This window comes from Oncorhynchus gorbuscha, linkage group LG23 (genome assembly GCF_021184085.1).
Source record: "Oncorhynchus gorbuscha isolate QuinsamMale2020 ecotype Even-year linkage group LG23, OgorEven_v1.0, whole genome shotgun sequence".
Taxonomy (NCBI): domain Eukaryota; kingdom Metazoa; phylum Chordata; class Actinopteri; order Salmoniformes; family Salmonidae; genus Oncorhynchus; species Oncorhynchus gorbuscha.
The window spans coordinates 35281546-35303055 of NC_060195.1; the positions used below are offsets into that span (position 1 = coordinate 35281546).

The following is a 21510-nucleotide window of genomic DNA, read 5'->3' on the forward strand; positions in this document are numbered from 1 at the left end:
AGATTTCATACTTCTTGTTGGAGGCGCAGGGGGGATTAGCTCAAATGGTAGAGCGCTCGCTTAGCATGCGAGAGGTAGCGGGATCGATGCCCGCATCCTCCAACTATTTAGTTTGGTTCAATCAGCACACATTGTTGTTGTAGCTCTGGATACTAACCCAACAATACAACTATTTCCACCACTGGGCTTACTGCAGTCACTACTTCAACCTTTACTGAACTACCATGAAAAATACTTTTAGACAGCTGAAGCAAGCATACTTTTTAAAAAGTATCCTTTCTTATGGACGAGGGATTTGGCAGTGCGGTCATTGAGATTTCATACTTCTTGTTGGAGGCACAGGGGGATTAGCTCAAATGGTAGAGCGCTTGCTTAGCATGTGAGAGGTAGCGGGATCGATGCCTGCATCCTCCAACTATTTAGTTTGGTTCAATCAGCACACATTGTTGTTGTAGCTCTGGATACTAACCCAACAATACAACTATTTCCACCACTGGGCTTACTGCAGTCACTACTTCAACCTTTACTGAACTACCATGAAAAATACTTTTAGACAGCTGAAGCAAGCATACTTTTTAAAAGTATCCTTTCTTATGGACGAGGGATTTGGCAGTGCGGTCATTGAGATTTCATACTTCTTGTTGGAGGATTAGCTCAAATGGGTTCAGAGCACTCGCTTTGCATGTGAGATGTTGGGATCGATTTCATCCTCCAACTATTTAGCAATCAGCACACATTGCTTAGCATGGATACTAACCCAACAATATTTACTGAGCACTACTTCAACCTTTACTGAACAAATATTTCCTTTCTTAGGGAGAGGGATTTGGCAGTGCGGTCATTGAGATTTCATACTTCTTGTTGAAGGAACAGGGGGATTAGCTCAAATGGTAGAGCGCTCGCTTAGCATGTGAGAGGTAGCGGGATCGATGCCTGCATCCTCCAACTATTTAGTTTGGTTCAATCAGCACACATTGTTGTTGTAGCTCTGGATACTAACCCAACAATACAACTATTTCCACCACTGGGCTTACTGCAGTCACTACTTCAACCTTTACTGAACTACCATGAAAAATACTTTTAGACAGCTGAAGCAAGCATACTTTTTAAAAAAGTATCCTTTCTTATGGACGAGGGATTTGGCAGTGCGGTCATTGAGATTTCATACTTCTTGTTGGAGGCAGGGGATTAGCTCAAATGGTAGAGCGCTCGCTTAGCATGTGAGAGGTAGCGGGATCGATGCCTGCATCCTCCAACTATTTAGTTTGGTTCAATCAGCACACATTGTTGTTGTAGCTCTGGATACTAACCCAACAATACAACTATTTCCACCACTGGGCTTACTGCAGTCACTACTTCAACCTTTACTGAACTACCATGAAAAATACTTTTAGACAGCTGAAGCAAGCATACTTTTTAAAAAGTATCCTTTCTTATGGACGAGGGATTTGGCAGTGCGGTCATTGAGATTTCATACTTCTTGTTGGAGGCGTAGGGGATTAGCTCAAATGGTAGAGTGCTCGCTTAGCATGTGAGAGGTAGCGGGATCGATGCCCGCATCCTCCAACTATTTAGTTTGGTTCAATCAGCACACATTGTTGTTGTAGCTCTGGATACTAACCCAACAATACAACTATTTCCACCACTGGGCTTACTGCAGTCACTACTTCAACCTTTACTGAACTACCATGAAAAAAACTTTTAGACAGCTGAAGCAAGCATACTTTTTAAAAAGTATCCTTTCTTATGGACGAGGGATTTGGCAGTGCGGTCATTGAGAATTCATACTTCTTGTTGGAGGAACAGGGATTAGCTCAAATGGTAGGCGCTCGCTTTGCATGTGAGAGGTTAGGGGATCTCATCCTCCAATATTTAGTTTGGTTCAATCAGCACACATTGTTGTTGTAGCTCTGGATACTAACCCAACAATACAACTATTTCCACCACTGGGCTTACTGCAGTCACTACTTCAACCTTTACTGAACTACCATGAAAAATACTTTTAGACAGCTGAAGCAAGCATACTTTTTAAAAAGTATCCTTTCTTGAGATTTCATACTTCTTGAGGCTGCAGGGGGATTAGCTCAAATGGTAGAGCGCTTGCTTAGCATGTGAGAGGTAGCGGGATCGATGCCTGCATCCTCCAACTATTTAGTTTGGTTCAATCAGCACACATTGTTGTTGTAGCTCTGGATACTAACCCAACAATACAACTATTTCCACCACTGGGCTTACTGCAGTCACTACTTCAACCTTTACTGAACTACCATGAAAAATACTTTTAGACAGCTGAAGCAAGCATACTTTTTAAAAAATATCCTTTCTTATGGACGAGGGATTTGGCAGTGCGGTCATTGAGATTTCATACTTCTTGTTGAGGTGCAGGGGAGTTAGCTCAAATGGTAGAGCGCTCGCTTAGCATGTGAGAGGTAGCGGGATCGATGCCCGCATCCTCCAACTATTTAGTTTGGTTCAATCAGCACACATTGTTGTTGTAGCTCTGGATACTAACCCAACAATACAACTATTTCCACCACTGGGCTTACTGCAGTCACTACTTCAACCTTTACTGAACTACCATGAAAAATACTTTTAGACAGCTGAAGCAAGCATACTTTTTAAAAAGTATCCTTTCTTATGGACGAGGGATTTGGCAGTGCGGTCATTGAGATTTCATACTTCTTTGGAGGTGCAGGGGATTAGCTCAAATGGTAGAGCACTCGCTTAGCATGTGAGAGGTAGCGGGATTATCCTCCAACTATTTAGCAATCAGCAAATATTTACCACTGGGCTTACTGCAGTCACTACTTCAACCTTTACTGAACTACCATGAAAAATACTTTTAGACGGCTGAAGCAAGCATACTTTTTAAAAAAGTATCCTTTCTTATGGACTTTTGGCAGTGCGGTCATTGAGATTTCATACTTCTTGCAGGGGATTAGCTCAAATGGTAGAGCGCTCGCTTTAGCATGTGAGAGGTAGATCGATGCCTGCATCCTCCAACTATTTAGTTTGGTTCAATCAGCACACATTGTTGTTGTAGCTCTGGATACTAACCCAACAATACAACTATTTCCACCACTGGGCTTACTGCAGTCACTACTTCAACCTTTACTGAACTACCATGAAAAAATACTTTTAGACAGCTGAAGCAAGCATACTTTTTAAAAAGTATCCTTTCTTATGGACGAGGGATTTGGCAGTGCGGTCATTGAGATTTCATACTTCTTGTTGGAGGCGCAGGGGATTAGCTCAAATGGTAGAGCGCTCGCTTAGCATGTGAGAGGTAGCGGGATCGATGCCTGCATCCTCCAACTATTTAGTTTGGTTCAATCAGCACACATTGTTGTTGTAGCTCTGGATACTAACCCAACAATACAACTATTTCCACCACTGGGCTTACTGCAGTCACTACTTCAACCTTTACTGAACTACCATGAAAAATACTTTTAGACAGATGAAGCAAGCATACTTTTAAAAAAAGTATCCTTTCTTATGGACGAGGGATTTGGCAGTGCGGTTATTGAGATTTCATACTTCTTGTTGGAGGAACAGGGGGATTAGCTCAAATGGTAGAGCGCTCGCTTAGCATGTGAGAGGTAGCGGGATCGATGCCCGCATCCTCCAACTATTTAGTTTGGTTCAATCAGCACACATTGTTGTTGTAGCTCTGGATACTAACCCAACAATACAACTATTTCCACCACTGGGCTTACTGCAGTCACTACTTCAACCTTTACTGAACTACCATGAAAAATACTTTTAGACAGCTGAAGCAAGCATACTTTTAAAAAGTATCCTTTCTTATGGACGAGGGATTTGGCAGTGCGGTCATTGAGATTTCATACTTCTTGTTGGAGGCAGGGGGATTAGCTCAAATGGTAGAGCGCTCGCTTAGCATGTGAGAGGTAGCGGGATCGATGCCCGCATCCTCCAACTATTTAGTTTGGTTCAATCAGCACACATTGTTGTTGTAGCTCTGGATACTAACCCAACAATACAACTATTTCCACCACTGGGCTTACTGCAGTCACTACTTCAACCTTTACTGAACTACCATGAAAAATACTTTTAGACAGCTGAAGCAAGCATACTTTTTAAAAGTATCCTTTCTTATGGACGAGGGATTTGGCAGTGCGGTCATTGAGATTTCATCCTTCTTGTTGGAGGCACAGGGGGATTAGCTCAAATGGTAGAGCGCTCGCTTAGCATGTGAGAGGTAGCGGGATCGATGCCTGCATCCTCCAACTATTTAGTTTGGTTCAATCAGCACACATTGTTGTTGTAGCTCTGGATACTAACCCAACAATACAACTATTTCCACCACTGGGCTTACTGCAGTCACTACTTCAACCTTTACTGAACTACCATGAAAAATACTTTTAGACAGCTGAAGCAAGCATACTTTTAAAAAAATATCCTTTCTTATGGAAGGGATTTGGCAGTGCGGTCATTGAGATTTCATACTTCTTGTTGGAGCTGCAGGGGGATTAGCTCAAATGGTAGAGCGCTGCTTAGCATGTGAGAGGTAGCGGGATCGATGCCTGCATCCTCCAACTATTTAGTTTGGTTCAATCAGCACACATTGTTGTTGTAGCTCTGGATACTAACCCAACAATACAACTATTTCCACCACTGGGCTTACTGCAGTCACTACTTCAACCTTTACTGAACTACCATGAAAAATACTTTTAGACAGCTGAAGCAAGCATACTTTTTAAAAAGTATCCTTTCTTATGGACGAGGGATTTGGCAGTGCGGTCATTGAGATTTCATACTTCTTGTTGGAGGAACAGGGGGATTAGCTCAAATGGTAGAGCGCTCGCTTAGCATGTGAGAGGTAGCGGGATCGATGCCTGCATCCTCCAACTATTTAGTTTGGTTCAATCAGCACACATTGTTGTTGTAGCTCTGGATACTAACCCAACAATACAACTATTTCCACCACTGGGCTTACTGCAGTCACTACTTCAACCTTTACTGAACTACCATGAAAAATACTTTTAGACAGCTGAAGCAAGCATACTTTTTAAAAATTATCCTTTCTTATGGACGAGGGATTTGGCAGTGCGGTCATTGAGATTTCATACTTCTTGTTGGAGCGCAGGGGGATTAGCTCATGGTGAGCGCTTGCTTAGCATGTGAGAGGTAGCGGGATCAACAAGAAGTATGAAATCCTCAATTTAGTTTGGTTCAATCAGCAACATTGTTGTTGTAGCTCTGGATACTAAAACAATACTTTTCCAAACTATGCTTGCAGTCACTACTTCAAGTATTTTGAACTATGGTACTTTTAGAAAGGTTGAAGCAAGTACTTTAAAAAAGTATCAGTTCTTAAGCCCAGTGGTGGAAATAGTTGTCATTGTTGGGTTAGTTCCAGAGCTGGAACAACAGGGTGTTAGCTGATTGAACCAAACTAAATAGTTGGAGGATGCGGGATCGATCCCGCTACCTCCAACTATTTAGTTTGGTTCAATCAGCTCTACCATTTGAGCTCTGGATCCCAACAATGCAACTCCAACACTGAAGTATGAAATCTCACTACTTCAACACTTTACTGAATCCCCATAAGAAAGGATACTTTTTTAAAAGTATGCTTGCTTCAGCTGTCTAAAAGTATTTTTCATGGTAGTTCAGTAAAGGTTGAAGTTCAGTACTGCAGTAAGCCCAGTGGTGGAAATAGTTGTATTGTTGAGTTAGTATCCAGAGCTACAACAACAATGTGTGCTGATTGAACCAAACTAAATAGTTGGAGGATGCAGGTTCGATCCAGCTACACATCTTGCTAAGTAGCGCTCTACCATTTGAGCTAATCCCCAATGCAGATTTCCAACAAGAAGTATGAAATCTCAATGACTTGCCAAATCCTCGTCCATAAGAAAGGATACTTTTTTAAAAGTATGCTTGCTTCAGCTGTCTAAAAGTATTTTTCATGGTAGTTCAGTAAAGGTTGAAGTAGTGACTGCAGTAAGCCCAGTGGTGGAAATAGTTGTATTGTTGGGTTAGTATCCAGAGCTACAACAACAATGTGTGCTGATTGAACCAAACTAAATAGTTGGAGGATGCAGGATCGATCCCGCTCCTCCAACATGCTTGGTTCAATCTACCATTTGAGCTCTGGATACTAACCCAACAATTATTTCCACCACAACTGCAACTACTTCAACCTTTAACTACCATGAAATCTCAATGACAACTGCTTTTTAAAAATCCTTTCCCTAGAAAGGATTTGGCAGTGCGGTCATTGAGATTTCTAAATGGTAGTTGGAGGATGCAGGCATCGATCCCGCTACAGCACACATTGTTGTTGACATGCAAAGCAGAGCGCTCTACCATTTGAGCTAATCCCATGCACCTCCAACAAGAAGTATGAAATCTCAATGACCGCACTGCCAAATCCCTCGTCCATAAGAAAGGATACTTTTTAAAAAGTATGCTTGCTTCAGCTGTCTAAAAGTATTTTTCATGGTAGTTCAGTTGGAGGTTGAAGTAGTGACTGCAGTAAGCCCAGTGGTGGAAATAGTTGTATTGTTGGGTTAGTATCCAGAGCTACAACAACAATGTGTGCTGATTGAACCAAACTAAATAGTTGGAGGATGCAGTCATCAATCCCAACCTCTCACATGCTAAAGCAAGCACTCTACCATTTGAGCTAATCCCCCTGCACCTCCAACAAGAAGTATGAAATCTCAATGACCGCACTGCCAAATCCCTCGTCCATAAGAAAGGATATTTTTTTAAAAGTATGCTTGCTTCAGCTGTCTAAAAGTATTTTTCATGGTAGTTCAGTAAAGGTTGAAGTAGTGACTGCAGTAAGCCCAGTGGTGGAAATAGTTGTATTGTTGGGTTAGTATCCAGAGCTACAACAACAATGTGTGCTGATTGAACCAAACTAAATAGTTGGAGGATGAAGGCATCAATCCCGCTACCTCTCACATGCTAAGCGAGCGCTCTACATTTGAGCAATCCCCTGTTCCTTCAACAAGAAGTATGAAATCTCAATGACCGCACTGCCAAATCCCGTCTTGAAAGGATACTTTTAAATAGTTGGAGGATGAGGTAGTCAGTATCCCTGCTAAGCCTGGTGGAAATAGTTGTATTGTTGGGTTAGTATCCAGAGCTGCTCTGATTGAACCAAACTAAATAGTTGAGCTATCCCGCTCCTCACATGCCGCTCTACAACTAGAAGTATGAAATCTCAATGACCGCACTGCCAAATCCCTCGTCCATAAGAAAGGATACTTTTTAAAAAGTATGCTTGCTTCAGCTGTCTAAAAGTATTTTTCATGGTAGTTCAGTAAAGGTTGAAGTAGTGACTGCAGTAAGCCCAGTGGTGGAAATAGTTGTATTGTTGGGTTAGTATCCAGAGCTACAACAACAATGTGTGCTGATTGAACCAAACTAAATAGTTGGAGGATGCGGGCATCGATCCCGCTACCTCTCACATGCTAAGCAGCGCTCTACCATTTGAGCTAATCCCCCTGCAGCTCCAATCAAGAAGTATGAAATCTCAATGACCGCACTGCCAAATCCCTTTCCATAAGAAAGGATACTTTTTAAAAGTATGCTTGCTTCAGCTGTCTAAAAGTATTTTTCATGGTAGTTCAGTAAAGGTTGAAGTAGTGACTGCAGTAAGCCAGGTGGTGGAAATAGTTGTATTGTTGGGTTAGTATCCAGAGCTACAACAACAATGTGTGCTGATTGAACCAAACTAAATAGTTGGAGGATGCGGGCATCGATCCCGCTACCTCTCACATGCTAAGCGAGCGCTCTACCATTTGAGCTAATCCCCCTGCACCTCCAACAAGAAGTATGAAATCTCAATGACCGCACTGCCAAATCCCTCGTCCATAAGAAAGGATACTTTTTTAAAAGTATGCTTGCTTCAGCTGTCTAAAAGTATTTTTCATGGTAGTTCAGTAAAGGTTGAAGTAGTGACTGCAGTAAGCCCAGTGGTGGAAATAGTTGTATTGTTGGGTTAGTATCCAGAGCTACAACAACAATGTGTGCTGATTGAACCAAACTAAATAGTTGGAGGATGCAGGCATCGATCCCGCTACCTCTCACATGCTAAGCGAGCACTCTACCATTTGAGCTAATCCCCTGCACCTCCAACAAGAAGTATGAAATCTCAATGACCGCACTGCCAAATTCCTCGTCCATAAGAAAGGATACTTTCTAAAAAGTATGCTTGCTTCAGCTGTCTAAAAGTATTTTTCATGGTAGTTCAGTAAAGGTTGAAGTAGTGACTGCAGTAAGCCCAGTGGTGGAAATAGTTGTATTGTTGGGTTAGTATCCAGAGCTACAACAACAATGTGTGCTGATTGAACCAAACTAAATAGTTGGAGGATGCAGGCATACCTCTCACATGCTAAGCGAGCGCTCTACCATTTGAGCTAATCCCCTGCAGCTCCAATGAAGTATGAAATCTCAATGACCGCACTGCCAAATCCATTTGGAGCAGGCTGCAGTAATAAATAGTTGGAGGATGCCCCCGCTCTGCAAAGCGAGCGCTCTACCATTTGAGCTAATCCCCCTGCACCTCCAACAAGAAGTATGAAATCTCAATGACCGCACTGCCAAATCCCTCGTCCATAAGAAAGGATACTTTTTAAAAAGTATGCTTGCTTCAGCTGTCTAAAAGTATTTTTCATGGTAGTTCAGTAAAGGTTGAAGTAGTGACTGCAGTAAGCCCAGTGGTGGAAATAGTTGTATTGTTGGGTTAGTATCCAGAGCTACAACAACAATGTGTGCTGATTGAACCAAACTAAATAGTTGGAGGATGCAGGCATCGATCCCGCTACCTCTCATGCTAAGCGAGCGCTCTACCATTTGAGCTAATCCCCCTGCACCTCCAACAAGAAGTATGAAATCTCAATGACCGCACTGCCAAATCCCTCGTCCATAAGAAAGGATAATTTTTAAAAGTATGCTTGCTTCAGCTGTCTAAAAGTATTTTTCATGGTAGTTCAGTAAAGGTTGAAGTAGTGACTGCAGTAAGCCCAGTGGTGGAAATAGTTGTATTGTTGGGTTAGTATCCAGAGCTACAACAACAATGTGTGCTGATTGAACCAAACTAAATAGTTGGAGGATGCAGGCATCAATCCCGCTACCTCTCACATGCTAAGCAAGCGCTCTACCATTTGAGCTAATCCCCTGCCTTCAACAAGAAATCTCAATATGAAATCTCAATGAAAGCGCCTTCAAAAAGTATTTTTCATTTGAGGATGCAGAAGCATAAATAGTTGTATTGTTGGGTTAGTATCCAGAGCTACCAACTGCAATAGTTGGAGGATGCGGGCATCGATTCCGCTCCATGCTAAGCGAGCGCTCTACCATTTGAGCTAATCCCCCTGCACCTCCAACAAGAAGTATGAAATCTCAATGACCGCACTGCCAAATCCCTCGTCCATAAGAAAGGATACTTTTTTAAAGTATGCTTGCTTCAGCTGTCTAAAAGTATTTTTCATGGTAGTTCAGTAAAGGTTGAAGTAGTGACTGCAGTAAGCCCAGTGGTGGAAATAGTTGTATTGTTGGGTTAGTATCCAGAGCTACAACAACAATGTGTGCTGATTGAACCAAACTAAATAGTTGGAGGATGCAGGCATCGATCCCACTACCTCTCACATGCTAAGCGAGCGCTCTACCATTTGAGCTAATCCCCCTGCAGCTCCAACAAGAAGTATGAAATCTCAATGACCGCACTGCCAAATCCCTCGTCCATAAGAAAGGATACTTTTTTTAAAGTATGCTTGCTTCAGCTGTCTAAAAGTATTTTTCATGGTAGTTCAGTAAAGGTTGAAGTAGTGACTGCAGTAAGCCCAGTGGTGGAAATAGTTGTATTGTTGGGTTAGTATCCAGAGCTACAACAACAATGTGTGCTGATTGAACCAAACTAAATAGTTGGAGGATGCAGGCATCGATCCCACTACCTCTCACATGCTAAGCGAGCGCTCTACCATTTGAGCTAATCCCCCTGCCTCCAATCAAGAAGTATGAAATCTCAATGACCGCACTGCCAAATCCCTCGTCCATAAGAAAGGATACTTTTTAAAAAGTATGCTTGCTTCAGCTGTCTAAAAGTATTTTTCATGGTAGTTCAGTAAAGGTTGAAGTAGTGACTGCAGTAAGCCCAGTGGTGGAAATAGTTGTATTGTTGGGTTAGTATCCAGAGCTACAACAACAATGTGTGCTGATTGAACCAAACTAAATAGTTGGAGGATGCGGGCATCGATCCCGCTCCCTCTCACATGCTAAGGAGCGCTCTACCATTTGAGCTAATCCCCCTGCTGTTCCTTCAACAGAAGTATGAAATCTCAATGACCGCACTGCCAAATCCCTCTAAATAGTTGGAGGATGCAGGCATTGTTGGGTTATCCCGCTAACCAATGCTCACATGCTAAGCAAGTGCTCTGCCATTTGAGCTAATCCCCTGCGCCTCCAACAAGAAGTATGAAATCTCAATGACCGCACTGCCAAATCCCTCGTCCATAAGAAAGGATACTTTTTTAAAAAGTATGCTTGCTTCAGCTGTCTAAAAGTATTTTTCATGGTAGTTCAGTAAAGGTTGAAGTAGTGACTGCAGTAAGCCCAGTGGTGGAAATAGTTGTATTGTTGGGTTAGTATCCAGAGCTACAACAACAATGTGTGCTGATTGAACCAAACTAAATAGTTGGAGGATGCAGGCATCGATCCCGCTACCTCTCACATGCTAAGCAAGCGCTCTACCATTTGAGCTAATCCCCCTGCGCCTCCAATCAAGAAGTATGAAATCTCAATGACCGCACTGCCAAATCCCTCGTCCATAAGAAAGGATACTTTTTTAAAAAGTATGCTTGCTTCAGCTGTCTAAAAATATTTTTTTATGGTAGTTCAGTAAAGGTTGAAGTAGTGACTGCAGTAAGCCCAGTGGTGGAAATAGTTGTATTGTTGGGTTAGTATCCAGAGCTACAACAACAATGTGTGCTGATTGAACCAAACTAAATAGTTGGAGGATGCGGGCATCAATCCCGCTACCTCTCACATGCTAAGCGAGCGCTCTACCATTTGAGCTAATCCCCTGCAACTCCAACAAGAAGTATGAAATCTCAATGACTGTACTGCCAAATCCCTCGTCCATAAGAAAGGATACTTTTTTAAAAGTATGCTTGCTTCAGCTGTCTAAAAGTATTTTTTCATGGTAGTTCAGTAAAGGTTGAAGTAGTGACTGCAGTAAGCCCAGTGGTGGAAATAGTTGTATTGTTGGGTTAGTATCCAGAGCTACAACAACAATGTGTGCTGATTGAACCAAACTAAATAGTTGGAGGATGCAGGTATCGATCCCGCTACCTCTCACATGCTAAGCGAGCGCTCTACCATTTGAGCTAATCCCCCTGTGCCTCCAAACAAGAAGTATGAAATCTCAATGACCGCACTGCCAAATCCCTCGTCCATAAGAAAGTATACTTTTTAAAAAGTATGCTTGCTTCAGCTGTCTAAAAGTATTTTTCATGGTAGTTCAGTAAAGGTTGAAGTAGTGACTGCAGTAAGCCCAGTGGTGGAAATAGTTGTATTGTTGAGTTAGTATCCAGAGCTACAACAACAATGTGTGCTGATTGAACCAAACTAAATAGTTGGAGGATGCAGGCATCAATCCCGCTACCTCTCGCATGCTAAGCGAGCGCTCTACCATTTGAGCTAATCCCCTGCCTCCAATCAAGAAGTATGAAATCTCAATGACCGCACTGCCAAATCCCTCGTCCATAAGAAAGGATACTTTTTAAAAAGTATGCTTGCTTCAGCTGTCTAAAAATATTTTTTTATGGTAGTTCAGTAAAGGTTGAAGTAGTGACTGCAGTAAGCCCAGTGGTGGAAATAGTTGTATTGTTGGGTTAGTATCCAGAGCTACAACAACAATGTGTGCTGATTGAACCAAACTAAATAGTTGGAGGATGCGGGCATCGATCCCGCTACCTCTCGCATGCTAAGCAAGCGCTCTACCATTTGAGCTAATCCCCCTGCACCTCCAACAAGAAGTATGAAATCTCAATGACCGCACTGCCAAATCCCTCGTCCATAAGAAAGGATACTTTTTAAAAAGTATGCTTGCTTCAGCTGTCTAAAAGTATTTTTCATGGTAGTTCAGTAAAGGTTGAAGTAGTGACTGCAGTAAGCCCAGTGGTGGAAATAGTTGTATTGTTGGGTTAGTATCCAGAGCTACAACAACAATGTGTGCTGATTGAACCAAACTAAATAGTTGGAGGATGCAGGCATCGATCCCGCTACCTCTCACATGCTAAGCGAGCGCTCTACCATTTGAGCTAATCCCCCTGCAGCTCCAACAAGAAGTATGAAATCTCAATGACCGCACTGCCAAATCCCTCGTCCATAAGAAAGGATACTTTTTTTTAAAGTATGCTTGCTTCAGCTGTCTAAAAGTATTTTTCATGGTAGTTCAGTAAAGGTTGAAGTAGTGACTGCAGTAAGCCCAGTGGTGGAAATAGTTGTATTGTTGGGTTAGTATCCAGAGCTACAACAACAATGTGTGCTGATTGAACCAAACTAAATAGTTGGAGGATGCAGGCATCGATCCCGCTACCTCTCACATGCTAAGCGAGCGCTCTACCATTTGAGCTAATCCCCTGCAGCTCCAATCAGAAGAATGAAATCTCAATGACCGCACTGCCAAATCCCTCGTCCATAAGAAAGGATACTTTTTAAAAAGTATGCTTGCTTCAGCTGTCTAAAAGTATTTTTCATGGTACTTCAGTAAAGGTTGAAGTAGTGACTGCAGTAAGCCCAGTGGTGGGAAATAGTTGTATTGTTGAGTTAGTATCCAGAGCTACAACAACAATGTGTGCTGATTGAACCAAACTAAATAGTTGGAGAATGCAGGCATCAATCCAGCTACCTCTCGCATGCTAAGCGAGCGCTCTACCATTTGAGCTAATCCCCCTGCGGCTCCAATCAGAAGTATGAAATCTCAATGACCGCACTGCCAAATCCCTCGTCCATAAGAAAGGATACTTTTTAAAAAGTATGCTTGCATCAGCTGTCTAAAAGTATTTTTTATGGTAGTTCAGTAAAGGTTGAAGTAGTGACTGCAGTAAGCCTGTGGTGGAAATAGTTGTATTGTTGGGTTAGTATCCAGAGCTACAACAACAATGTGTGCTGATTGAACCAAACTAAATAGTTGGAGGATGCGGGCATCGATCCCGCTACCTCTCGCATGCTAAGCGAGCGCTCTACCATTTGAGCTAATCCCAATGCACCTCCAACATGAATTATGAAATCTCAATGACCGCACTGCCAAATCCCTCGTCCATTAGAAATGATACTTTTTAAAAAGTATGCTTGCTTCAGCTGTCTAAAAGTTTTTTTCATGGTAGTTCAGTAAAGGTTGAAGTAGTGACTGCAGTAAGCCCAGTGGTGGAAATAGTTGTATTGTTGGGTTAGTATCCAGAGCTACAACAACAATGTGTGCTGATTGAACCAAACTAAATAGTTGGAGGATGCAGGTATCGATCCCGCTACCTCTCACATGCTAAGCAAGCGCTCTACCATTTGAGCTAATCCCCCTGCAGCTCCTATCAGAAGTATGAATTCTCAATGACCGCACTGCCAAATCCCTCGTCCATAAGAAAGGATACTTTTTAAAAAGTATGCTTGCTTCAGCTGTCTAAAAGTATTTTTTATGGTACTTCAGTAAAGGTTGAAGTAGTGACTGCAGTAAGCCCAGTGGTGGGAATAGTTGTATTGTTGAGTTAGTATCCAGAGCTACAACAACAATGTGTGCTGATTGAACCAAACTAAATAGTTGGAGAATGCAGGCATCGATCCCGCTACCTCTCGCATGCGAAGCAAGCGCTCTACCATTTGAGCTAATCCCCTGTTCATCCAACAAGAAGTATGAAATCTCAATGACCGCACTGCCAAATCCCTCGTCCATAAGAAAGGATACTTTTTTTAAAGTATGCTTGCTTCAGCTGTCTAAAAGTATTTTTCATGGTAGTTCAGTAAAGGTTGAAGTGGTGACTGCAGTAAATCCAGTGGTGGAAATAGTTGTATTGTTGGGTTTGTATCCAGAGCTACAACAACAATGTGTGCTGATTGAACCAAACTAAATAGTTGGAGGATGCAGGTATCGATCCCGCTACCTCTCACATGCTAAGCGAGCGCTCTACCATTTGAGCTAATCCCCCTGCAGCTCCAATCAGAAGTATGAAATCTCAATGACCGCACTGCCAAATCCCTCGTCCATAAGAAAGGATACTTTTTAAAAAGTATGCTTGCTTCAGCTGTCTAAAAGTATTTTTCATGGTAGTTCAGTAAAGGTTGAAGTAGTGACTGCAGTAAGCCCAGTGGTGGAAATAGTTGTATTGTTGAGTTAGTATCCAGAGCTACAACAACAATGTGTGCTGATTGAACCAAACTAAATAGTTGGAGGATGCAGGCATCAATCCCGCTACCTCTCGCATGCGAAGCGAGCGCTCTACCATTTGAGCTAATCCCCCTGCGGCTCCAATCAGAAGTATGAAATCTCAATGACCGCACTGCCAAATCCCTTGTCCATAAGAAAGGATACTTTTTAAAAAGTATGCTTGCATCAGCTGTCTAAAAGTATTTTTTATGGTAGTTCAGTAAAGGTTGAAGTAGTGACTGCAGTAAGACCAGTGGTGGAAATAGTTGTATTGTTGGGTTAGTATCCAGAGCTACAACAACAATGTGTGCTGATTGAACCAAACTAAATAGTTGGAGGATGCGGGCATCGATCCCGCTACCTCTCGCATGCTAAGCGAGCGCTCTACCATTTGAGCTAATCCCAATGCACCTCCAACATGAATTATGAAATCTCAATGACCGCACTGCCAAATCCCTCGTCCATTAGAAATGATACTTTTTAAAAAGTATGCTTGCTTCAGCTGTCTAAAAGTTTTTTTCATGGTAGTTCAGTAAAGGTTGAAGTAGTGACTGCAGTAAGCCCAGTGGTGGAAATAGTTGTATTGTTGGGTTAGTATCCAGAGCTACAACAACAATGTGTGCTGATTGAACCAAACTAAATAGTTGGAGGATGCAGGCATCAATCCCGCTCCCTCTCACATGCTAAGCGAGCGCTCTACCATTTGAGCTAATCCCCCTGTTCCTCAACAATGAACTGCCAAATGAAATTCAGGCATGACCGCACTGCTAAGCAATTTGAGCTCCCCCTGCGCCTCCAACAAGAAAGGATAAATCTTTTATCTTTTAAAAAGTATGCTTGCTTCAGCTGTCTAAAAGTATTTTTCATGGTAGTTCAGTAAAGGTTGAAGTAGTGACTGCAGTGAGCCCAGTGGTGGAAATAGTTGTATTGTTGGGTTAGTATCCAGAGCTTCAACAACAATGTGTGCTGATTGAACCAAACTAAATAGTTGGAGGATGCAGGCATCGATCCCGCTACCTATCACATGCTAAGCGAGCGCTGTACCATTTGAGCTAATCCCCTGCGCTCCAATGAGAAGTATGAAATCTCAATGACCGCACTGCCAAATCCCTTGTCCATAAGAAAGGATACTTTTTAAAAAGTATGCTTGCATCAGCTGTCTAAAAGTATTTTTTATGGTAGTTCAGTAAAGGTTGAAGTAGTGACTGCAGTAAGACCTGTGGTAGAAATAGTTGTATTGTTGGGTTAGTATCCAGAGCTACAACAACAATGTGTGCTGATTGAACCAAACTAAATAGTTGGAGGATGCGGGCATCGATCCCGCTACCTCTCGCATGCTAAGCGAGCGCTCTACAATTTGAGCTAATCCCCCTGCACCTCAACAAGAAGTATGAAATCTCAATGACCGCACTGCCAAATCCCTCGTCCATAAGAAAGGATACTTTTTAAAAAGTATGCTTGCTTCAGCTGTCTAAAAGTATTTTTCATGGTAGTTCAGTAAAGGTTGAAGTAGTGACTGCAGTAAGCCCAGTGGTGGAAATAGTTGTATTGTTGGGTTAGTATCCAGAGCTACAACAACAATGTGTGCTGATTGAACCAAACTAAATAGTTGGAGGATGCAGACATCAATCCCGCTCCTCTCACATGCTAAGCGAGCGCTCTACCATTTGAGCTAATCCCCTGTTCCTTCAACAAGAAGTATGAAATCTCAATGACCGCACTGAAATCCCTCTAAATAGTTGGAGGATGCAGGCATCTCAACATGCTACGAGTGCTCTGCCATTTGAGCTAATCCCCCTGCGCCTCCAACAAGAAAGGAAATCTCAATGACAGCACTGCCAAATTTCCATAAGTAGGGGTAAAAGTATGCTTGCTTCAGCTGTCTAAAAGTATTTTTCATGGTAGTTCAGTAAAGGTTGAAGTAGTGACTGCAGTAAGCGCTGTGGTGGAAATAGTTGTATTGTTGGGTTAGTATCCAGAGCTACAACAACAATGTGTGCTGATTGAACCAAACTAAATAGTTGGAGGATGCGGAAATCAATCCCAATACCTCTAGGATGCTAAACGAGCGCTCTATACCATTTGAGATAATCCCCCTGTGCCTCCAACAAGAAGTATGAAATCTCAATGACCGCACTGCCAAATCCCTCGTCCATAAGAAAGGGTACTTTTTTAAAGTATGCTTGCTTCAGCTGTCTAAAAGTATTTTTCATGGTAGTTCAGTAAAGGTTGAAGTAGTGACTGCAGTAAGCGCTGTGGTGGAAATAGTTGTATTGTTGGGTTAGTATCCAGAGCTACAACAACAATGTGTGCTGATTGAACCAAACTAAATAGTTGGAGGATGCGGAAATCAATCCCAATACCTCTAGGATGCTAAACGAGCGCTCTATACCATTTGAGATAATCCCCCTGTGCCTCCAACAAGAAGTATGAAATCTCAATGACCGCACTGCCAAATCCCTCGTCCATAAGAAAGGATACTTTTTTTAAAAGTTTGCTTGCTTCAGCTGTCTAAAAGTATTTTTCATGGTAGTTCAGTAAAGGTTGAAGTAGTGACTGCAGTAAGCCCAGTGTTGGAAATAGTTGTATTGTTGGGTTAGTATCCAAAGCTACAACAACAATGTGTGCTGATTGAACCAAACTAAATAGTTGGAGGATGCGGAATCGATCCCAATACCTCTAGGATGCTAAGCGAGCGCTCTATACCATTTGAGATAATCCCCCTGTGCCTCCAACAAGAAGTATGAAATCTCAATGACCGCACTGCCAAATCCCTCGTCCATAAGAAAGATAATTTTTTTTTTAAGTGCTTGCTTCAGCTGTGTAAAAGTATTTTTCATGGTAGTTCAGTAAAGGTCGATCCCACTACCTCTCGCATGCTAAGCGAGCGCTCTACCATTTGAGCTAATCCCCCTGTGCCTCCAACAAGAAGTAGGAAATCTCAATAACAGCACTGCCAAATCCCTCGTCCATAAGAAAGATACTTTTTTTTTAAAGTATGCTTGCTTCAGCTGTCTAAAAGTATTCTTCATGGTAGTTCAGTAAAGGTTGAAGTAGTGACTGCAGTAAGCCCCGTGGTGGAAATAGTTGTATTGTTGGGTTAGTATCCAGAGCTACAACAACAATGTGTGCTGATTGAACTAAACTAAATAGTTGGAGGATGCGGGCATCGATCCCACTACCTCTCGCATGCTAAGCAAGCGCTCTACCATTTGAGATAATCCCCCTGTGCCTCCAACAAGAAGTATGAAATCTCAATGACCGCACTGCCAAATCCCTCGTCCATAAGAAAGGATACTTTTTTTTAAAGTATGCTTGCTTCAGCTGTCTAAAAGTATTTTTCATGGTAGTTCAGTAAAGGTCGATCCCACTAAATAGTTGTATTGTTGGGTTAGTATCCTCTCGCATTGCTAAATAGCGAGCTGCAACAACAATGTATTTGAACGCTCTACCATTTGAGCTAATCCCCCTGTGCCTCCAACAAGAAGTAGGAAATCTCAATAACAGCACTGCCAAATCCCTCGTCCATAAGAAAGATACTTTTTTTTTAAAGTATGCTTGCTTCAGCTGTCTAAAAGTATTCTTCATGGTAGTTCAGTAATGGTTGAAGTAGTGACTGCAGTAAGCCCCGTGGTGGAAATAGTTGTATTGTTGGGTTAGTATCCAGAGCTACAACAACAATGTGTGCTGATTGAACTAAACTAAATAGTTGGAGGATGCGGGCATCGATCCCGCTACCTCTCGCATGCTAAGAGAGCGCTCTACCATTTGAGATAATCCCTCTGTGCCTCCAACAAGAAGTATGAAATCTCAATGACCGCACTGCCAAATCCCTCGTCCATAAGAAAGGATACTTTTTTTAAAAGTATGCTTGCTTCAGCTGTCTAAAAGTATTTTTCATGGTAGTTCAGTAAAGGTTGAAGTAGTGACTGCAGTAAGCCCTGTGGTGGAAATAGTTGTATTGTTGGGTTAGTATCCAGAGCTACAACAACAATGTGTGCTGATTGAACCAAACTAAATAGTTGGAGGATGCGGAAATCAATCCCAATACCTCTAGGATGCTAAACGAGCGCTCTATACCATTTGAGATAATCCCCCTGTGCCTCCAACAAGAAGTATGACATCTCAATGACCGCACTGCCAAATCCCTCGTCCATAAGAAAGGATACTTTTTTAAAGTTTGCTTGCTTCAGCTGTCTAAAAGTATTTTTCATGGTAGTTCAGTAAAGGTTGAAGTAGTGACTGAAGTAAGCCCCGTGGTGGAAATAGTTGTATTGTTGGGTTAGTATCCAGAGCTACAACAACAATGTGTGCTGATTGAACCAAACTAAATAGTTGGAGGATGCGGGCATCAATCCCAATACCTCTAGGATGCTAAACGAGCGCTCTATACCATTTGAGATAATCCCCCTGTGCCTCCAACAAGAAGTATGAAATCTCAATGACCGCACTGCCAAATCCCTCGTCCATAAGTAGGGGTACTTTTTTTTAAGTATGCTTGCTTCAGGTGTCTAAAAGTATTTTTCATGGTAGTTCAGTAAAGGTTGAAGTAGTGACTGCAGTAAGCGCTGTGGTGGAAATAGTTGTATTGTTGGGTTAGTATCCAGAGCTACAACAACAATGTGTGCTGATTGAACCAAACTAAATAGTTGGAGGATGCGGAAATCAATCCCAATACCTCTAGGATGCTAAACGAGCGCTCTATACCATTTGAGATAATCCCCCTGTTCCTCCAACAAGAAGTATGAAATCTCAATGACCGCACTGCCAAATCCCTCGTCCATAAGAAAGATACTTTTTTTTTAAGTATGCTTGCTTCAGCTGTCTAAAAGTATTTTTCATGGTAGTTCAGTAAAGGTTGAAGTAGTGACTGCAGTAAGCCCTGTGGTGGAAATAGTTGTATTGTTGGGTTAGTATCCAGAGCTACAACAACAATGTGTGCTGATTGAACCAAACTAAATAGTTGGAGGATGCGGAAATCAATCCCAATACCTCTAGGATGCTAAACGAGCGCTCTATACCATTTGAGATAATCCCCCTGTGCCTCCAACAAGAAGTATGAAATCTCAATGACCGCACTGCCAAATCCCTCGTCCATAAGAAAGGATACTTTTTTTAAAGTATGCTTGCTTCAGGTGTCTAAAAGTATTTTTCATGGTAGTTCAGTAAAGGTTGAAGTAGTGACTGCAGTAAGCCCAGTGGTGGAAATAGTTGTATTGTTGGGTTAGTATCCAGAGCTACAACAACAATGTGTGCTGATTGAACCAAACTAAATAGTTGGAGGATGCGGAAATCAATCCCAATACCTCTAGGATGCTAAACGAGCGCTCTATACCATTTGAGATAATCCCCCTGTGCCTCCAACAAGAAGTATGAAATCTCAATGACCGCACTGCCAAATCCCTCGTCCATAAGAAAGGATACTTTTTTTAAAGTTTGCTTGCTTCAGCTGTCTAAAAGTATTTTTCATGGTAGTTCAGTAAAGGTTGAAGTAGTGACTGAAGTAAGCCCAGTGTTGGAAATAGTTGTATTGTTGGGTTAGTATCCAAAGCTACAACAACAATGTGTGCTGATTGAACCAAACTAAATAGTTGGAGGATGCGGGCATCGATCCCGCTACCTCTAGGATGCTAAGCGAGCGCTCTATACCATTTGAGATAATCCCCCTGTGCCTCCAACAAGAAGTATGAAATCTCAATGACCGCACTGCCAAATCCCTCGTCCATAAGAAAGATAATTTTTTTTTTAAGTGCTTGCTTCAGCTGTGTAAAAGTATTTTTCATGGTAGTTCAGTAAAGGTCGATCCCACTACCTCTCGCATGCTAAGCGAGCGCTCTACCATTTGAGCTAATCCCCCTGTGCCTCCAACAAGAAGTAGGAAATCTCAATAACAGCACTGCCAAATCCCTCGTCCATAAGAAAGATACTTTTTTTTTTTTAAAGTATGCTTGCTTCAGCTGTCTAAAAGTATTCTTCATGGTAGTTCAGTAAAGGTTGAAGTAGTGACTGCAGTAAGCCCCGTGGTGGAAATAGTTGTATTGTTGGGTTAGTATCCAGAGCTACAACAACAATGTGTGCTGATTGAACTAAACTAAATAGTTGGAGGATGCGGGCATCGATCCCACTACCTCTCGCATGCTAAGCAAGCGCTCTACCATTTGAGATAATCCCCCTGTGCCTCCAACAAGAAGTATGAAATCTCAATGACCGCACTGCCAAATCCCTCGTCCATAAGAAAGGATACTTTTTTTTAAAGTATGCTTGCTTCAGCTGTCTAAAAGTATTTTTCATGGTAGTTCAGTAAAGGTCGATCCCACTACCTCTCGCATGCTAATGCGAGCGCTCTACCATTTGAGCTAATCCCCCTGTGCCTCCAACAAGAAGTAGGAAATCTCAATAACAGCACTGCCAAATCCCTCGTCCATAAGAAAGATACTTTTTTTTAAAGTATGCTTGCTTCAGCTGTCTAAAAGTATTTTTCATGGTAGTTCAGTAATGGTTGAAGTAGTGACTGCAGTAAGCCCCGTGGTGGAAATAGTTGTATTGTTGGGTTAGTATCCAGAGCTACAACAACAATGTGTGCTGATTGAACTAAACTAAATAGTTGGAGGATGCGGGCATCGATCCCGCTACCTCTCGCATGCTAAGAGAGCGCTCTACCATTTGAGATAATCCCTCTGTGCCTCCAACAAGAAGTATGAAATCTCAATGACCGCACTGCCAAATCCCTCGTCCATAAGAAAGGATACTTTTTTTAAAAGTATGCTTGCTTCAGCTGTCTAAAAGTATTTTTCATGGTAGTTCAGTAAAGGTTGAAGTAGTGACTGCAGTAAGCCCTGTGGTGGAAATAGTTGTATTGTTGGGTTAGTATCCAGAGCTACAACAACAATGTGTGCTGATTGAACCAAACTAAATAGTTGGAGGATGCGGAAATCAATCCCAATACCTCTAGGATGCTAAACGAGCGCTCTATACCATTTGAGATAATCCCCTGTGCCTCCAACAAGAAGTATGACATCTCAATGACCGCACTGCCAAATCCCTCGTCCATAAGAAAGGATACTTTTTTTAAAGTTTGCTTGCTTCAGCTGTCTAAAAGTATTTTTCATGGT

At 42.1% G+C, this 21510-nt stretch overlaps 5 non-coding genes across 5 annotated transcripts; 3 read left to right on the forward strand and 2 right to left on the reverse strand.

Annotated features, from left to right (window-relative positions):
- The first annotated feature begins 29 nt into the window (after nucleotides 1-29).
- On the forward strand, nucleotides 30-102 carry trnaa-agc. The gene has a single exon. It is a non-coding gene; the product is annotated as a tRNA-Ala (tRNA).
- Nucleotides 103-3554: 3452 nt separating this feature from the next.
- On the forward strand, nucleotides 3555-3627 carry trnaa-agc. Its single transcript has one exon. It is a non-coding gene; the product is annotated as a tRNA-Ala (tRNA).
- A 236-nt stretch (nucleotides 3628-3863) lies between these two features.
- Nucleotides 3864-3936, forward strand: trnaa-agc. The gene has a single exon. It is a non-coding gene; the product is annotated as a tRNA-Ala (tRNA).
- A 3784-nt stretch (nucleotides 3937-7720) lies between these two features.
- Nucleotides 7721-7793, reverse strand: trnaa-agc. Its single transcript has one exon. It is a non-coding gene; the product is annotated as a tRNA-Ala (tRNA).
- Nucleotides 7794-11924: 4131 nt separating this feature from the next.
- Nucleotides 11925-11997, reverse strand: trnaa-agc. Its single transcript has one exon. It is a non-coding gene; the product is annotated as a tRNA-Ala (tRNA).
- Between the last annotated feature and the right edge of the window lie 9513 nt (nucleotides 11998-21510).